This window comes from Sardina pilchardus, chromosome 20 (assembly GCF_963854185.1).
Source record: "Sardina pilchardus chromosome 20, fSarPil1.1, whole genome shotgun sequence".
NCBI classification, from domain to species: domain Eukaryota; kingdom Metazoa; phylum Chordata; class Actinopteri; order Clupeiformes; family Clupeidae; genus Sardina; species Sardina pilchardus.
Genome location: NC_085013.1, coordinates 30,333,000 through 30,337,999, shown reverse-complemented (window position 1 = coordinate 30,337,999; position 5,000 = coordinate 30,333,000). Strand labels below are relative to the sequence as shown.

General features: G+C 44.8%; 1 protein-coding gene across 2 annotated transcripts in view; it reads right to left on the bottom strand.

Moving 5' to 3' along the window:
• Nucleotides 1-4,044: 4,044 nt before the first annotated feature.
• Nucleotides 4,045-5,000, bottom strand: part of ppp2r5eb (protein phosphatase 2, regulatory subunit B', epsilon isoform b) — a 29,045-nt gene continuing 28,089 nt past the window's right edge. For both annotated transcript variants that reach the window (XM_062522396.1, XM_062522397.1), the window contains one exon: nt 4,045-5,000. This exon is cut by the window's right edge and continues 1,125 nt beyond it. The gene's annotated coding sequence lies outside the window, so the exon portion shown is untranslated.

The following is a 5,000-nucleotide window of genomic DNA, read 5'->3' as shown; positions in this document are numbered from 1 at the left end:
GAGAGTGTGTGAGTGTGCGTGTGTGTGTGAGTGAGTGAGTGAGTGTGAGAGTGTGTATATGTGTGTGTGTGTGTGTGTGTGTTTAGGCACACTGCTATGAGCCAATTTCACAGTGTCCAGGTGTCTGGCCTAGTTGATGTTAATGATGCCTTAATTGGCAGGGTAAAGCGTCTTCCTGTTTCTGTTTTTCCTATAGACTGAGCTGTTCCAGAGGAAGTTAGTTTACACAGTGGCGACATCTTGTGAAATAGGCCAATATAGTGTGTGTTTAGACACCCTGCTAGAAGTGTGTGTTTTTTAAGGGAACAGGAGAGATTGGGCACTGGATGAAGTTGAGCCACTCCCCTACTGAGTTGAAGATTGCACCCTGTGAGTGGTGTAGTGTGTGTGTGTGTGTGTGTGTGTGTGTGTGTGTGTGTGTGTTTAGGCACCCTGCTAGTGGTGTAGTTTGTGTTTGGTTTAAACACTCCCCTACTGAGCTGAAGAGTGCCCCAACGCTCCTGAAATATTCAGCAGATGGAGAGGGTGGGAAGCCTCTGTGTGTGTGTGTGTGTGTGTGTGTGTGTGTGTGTGTGTGTGTGTGTGTGTGTGTGTGTGTGTGTGTGTGTGTGTGTGTGTGTGTGTGTGTGTGGAAAAAGACAAGGAGTGAAAAGGAGATAGAAAATCTAAAGACAAATGGGTTTGTGAGAGAGTGGCAAAAATGTGAGAGAAACAAAATAGTGTACGTGCTTGCATTTTGGAGTTTTAGAGAGAGTGCCTAAGAGTGCCTGCAAATGTGTGTGTGTGTGTGAGAGAGAGATATAAAGAATGAGCGAGAGAAAGAGAGAGATGCTCACACCGAAAATGGCAAAAGTAGGAAGTGGAAGTACAGTAACCTTGACTGACCCATATTCTGCCTTATAAACCATTTATGATGCATGCATTATGCAGTGTTACATTTCCCATATATTTATGACATATTCATTAGACAATATAACCTACACTACTTACAGGGTGACCTGCACACATTTTAAAGGTTTATTTATGCCAGGATAAAATATTTCTTTATGATTAGCCCACGAGTTTATTCATGTTCCACTTCATGACTGCATGAGTTTATTGAGAGAAGAGAGAATATTAGAGAAACGCTAAACAGTGCAGGAGGCCTTATGCGCCTCCCAGGCAGTAAGATGCACCTCCTGAAGATGAACAAGAGGGAGAGGAGGAGAGGAGAGAGGAGGAGAGGAGAGAGGTGGGCTGAGAAAGGGAGGGGGAGAAAAGAGAGAGGGAGAGAGAGGAAGAGAGGGAGAGATAGAGGAAGAGAGGGAGACATAAAGGAAGAGAGGAAGCGATAAAGTAAGAAAGGGAGAGAGAGGGAGAGATAAAGGAAGAGAGGGAGAGATAGAGGAAGAGAGGGAGAGATAGAGGAAGAGAGGGAGCGATAGAGGAAGAGACAGGCACAGCGCCTTCTTCCAGTAACTGTGAGGATTTTCCCGGAGACAATTGGTCATTAGCAGCGGAATGTTCAGGCTTTTGTGGAGATGAGCTCCGCAGATGAAGACGATTAGATTGCTTCATCAGAAGCCAGATTTCTGCCTCTGTGCTGGGAAGCAGTCACAAATCTGGGGGAGAGCAATTACTAGATGACACTTTAGAACGCACACACACACACACACTTAGCTCCTGACAGCTGACTGGGGAGTTTTTTAACTCTGCTAATTGAGCCTTGGCATACACACACCTATTGCATATGTTCAGCACAGTATAATGCTCAAGGCGTGTGTGTGTGTGTGTGTGTGTGTGTGAGCTTCAACACAGTGTGCGTGGGATCCAGGCTTTCTCAGTGTGTTTGTGTGTGTCTGTGTGAATAGGTTTTCTTCTCTAGCTTGTTTGACCACCCTGATGGTTGACCAGCTAGACCAGCAAAACTCTTGCGAAAACACCTTCAGCTGGTTTACCCAGCTTACGATGGTAATTGTACCACCTCAAGCTGGTCATTTTAGTTGGTGTTATACTGGTCTATGTTGCTGGTTTTTACTGGCCATGTCAGCTTATGTTGATCATTCTAGCAGACCAGCATGACCATGTTACACCAACAATGTCAAACAAGCTGGTTAACAAGCTGGTCAACCAGCAAACCACCGTTGCTGTGCAAAGACACAATGTTGCTGTTCATGGATGAAATGGACCGGAGCATTTTGGTCAGTTAATTCCAGTATTCGTTTGATATTTTATAGAGAAACTATAGTTTAACTTGGCCTATCAAAACTGATTCGGACTAGTGGCCCAAATTTCAACATAGGTGGATGGCTGGACAGTTAAGTAGCCTAACCATGACACCTTGAGACCATTACGTGCAGAAACAAGCTGAACCCCATCTGAACTCATAACTAACGGCCACTGATTTCCCTCATGGACTCAATGGTGTGCTTAGCATGCCTTCCCCCTCATGGGGACAGTAGGCTATATGTTTAACAGATCTATGTTTGTCAAAAAACATGTTTTCCCTGCGTTTACCTGAAGGTCCTGTTCCAGTCTTACCTGCAGGTCCTGTTCCAGTCCGGCGGTCATCTTGCAATGCACTCTGGGTAGTTATCAGGCAGCTGTTTTCCTGTTCAAGTGAATGTGGAGACTTACAGGAAGTGGCCAGATATGCATTTCCATGGAGGAGTCTTTGGGTGCCTCAACATCTCTCCTCAATCCTCGAGGGGCGTTCCCACTGATCTATAACTAACACTGGATAGACTATTCCATTGTTGCCGCCCCATCATTCTTTATCTAGATTAGTGAGGATGAGGATCAAGGGAGGATGTATAAAACACCATAGGTGCTTCTCAACATGCCTCCTCGATCATCGAGGTGCGTTCCCACTGATCTATAATAACACTGGATAGACTATCCCATTGCTTTCGCCCCATCATTCTTTATGTAGATCAGTGAGGGTCGAGGCTCGAGGAGCGACGGAGGACGTATAAAAGCCCAAATGAGAGGCACCCCAAATGAGAGGCCCTTTGAGTGCGGGGTCCTCATTAGAGTCTCCGGTTTACTCTCAACACTGACAGCCCACTCAGGCCCATTCCGCACACACATTAACTTTAACAAATACGGTTTAATTCCGCACACACACATTAACTTTAACAAATACGGTTTAATTCCGCACACACACATTAACTTTAACAAATACGGTTTCATCCCTCCACGTACACTCAGCATTACTTAGCCGCCAATCCCAATCCCGCCGCGTCATCATCCCACACACGTTCAGATATCAAGGTCTCTGCTGCTGACGTGTTGCATGTTGGCACCCCACAGTGGAAGTAGGAGGTACTGCTAGTGCTCGTTACAAATAACACATAAAACGTCAATGAGAAAAGTAAGATCTCATTTCCAAAATGCTATTTCCATACCATTTTAATGCATTTTTCATATATGTATGTTTTTCATGTTGTTTTCCAAGCCATTACATTGGTGTAATCGGGATGTTATCTTCACTCGGTCAAAACACAACTGCACTGTTATTACTATTGCCTGAAATATACAATTAAATAACATGGCTTATTCTTTTTTTTTTCTAAATGGATTTATAGCATTTTGGAAAAGAGCTCTTTAAATATTCTTTCATATTTCCATGGCATAATTCCACTCACTGTAGTCCAGGTGAGTCTCAGGGGAATGACCAGCACTGCAGTCCGGGCACAGAGAGATGCAACTCCGTCACACTGGGTGGCTCTCAAACTCTCTCCTCGATGCAGGACACACACACACACACACACACACACACTGGGTGGCTCTCAAACTCTCCCCTCGATGCTCGGTCCCACTGATCAATAACTAATACAGGATAGAGTCTATCCCATTGTTGGCGCCCCATCATTCTTTATCTAGATCAGTGAGGACGAGGATCGAGGAAAGAAGGGTGTATAAAACACCAAATGAGAGGCACCCACTGTCTCACACACACTCTCTGACACTCTCTCTCTCTCACACTCTCACTCACACAAATAAATAAAGAGAAGCAAAGAAGGCAACTAACCTCTACAAATGAAACCAATTGTGTCAGCCATCTTTATCACAAAACAGGTTTAATTTAATATCTCTTTATTTTTTTAAAATAATTAAACATTTGTATTTTTCCAACCCTTTTTTCTCATCTATTCTCAGATCTGATTTGGGCCTTTCTGTAGCAGAGTCTCAATGCAGAGAACAGGAAGTGAGATCAGAACAGGAAGTGTGATCTGACCAGGGTGCCCAGTCCTCCACAATCCATCCCACAATCCCCCTCTTCCCCCTACACCCCCCTCCCCCTAACGCTGGAACTAAAGAAAACTAATAGGCTAAAGGAACTTCATCAAAAATTAAAAATAAAAAACAAAAACAACCAAAGGAAAAGAACTGAGAACAGGGAGAGCAGTCGCCTTGGACCGCAGGAGGCCTTGTTTCATAATCCCAGTCAGAGTGTGTGTGTGTGTGTGTGTGTGTCTCCCAGCGTCTATGTAGGCTAAATGCTAAAGGCTCTACAGGATGGAAAATAGCAATGGACTGCATTACAATAGTCTGGTATTTAACACTGTAAGGAACACACACACACACACACACACACAGTCTGTTGACTATGTCTGGGTGTAGGTCGGTGTGTGTGTGTGTTTGTGTGTTGCTGTTTTCCCCACCAGCATGCCTGGTTGCATGCGGTGTGGTTGCGGGTGTTGTTGCCGTGGGGACACTGCAGGGCGGGGTCAGGCTGAAGGGCTGCTCTGTGATTCGCTCCGCAACTGAAGTCAAAAGCACTCAACCAATCAGAGTCCTCACAGTGACCATGAAGTCCAGGTCAACAGAAACCATTAAACATAAAATGAACACACACAGGCCACATACACAACCTGGGAAAACTAAAATGCTCACAGTGTGTGTGTGTGTGTGTGTACACCTGGTTGTTCATGTACTCCAGGTTTTTTTAAGCCTTTTCGAATACTAGGAGGGCCATAAGAGGTGTGATTTCATGTCCTGTCAATTCATCAGTGCTG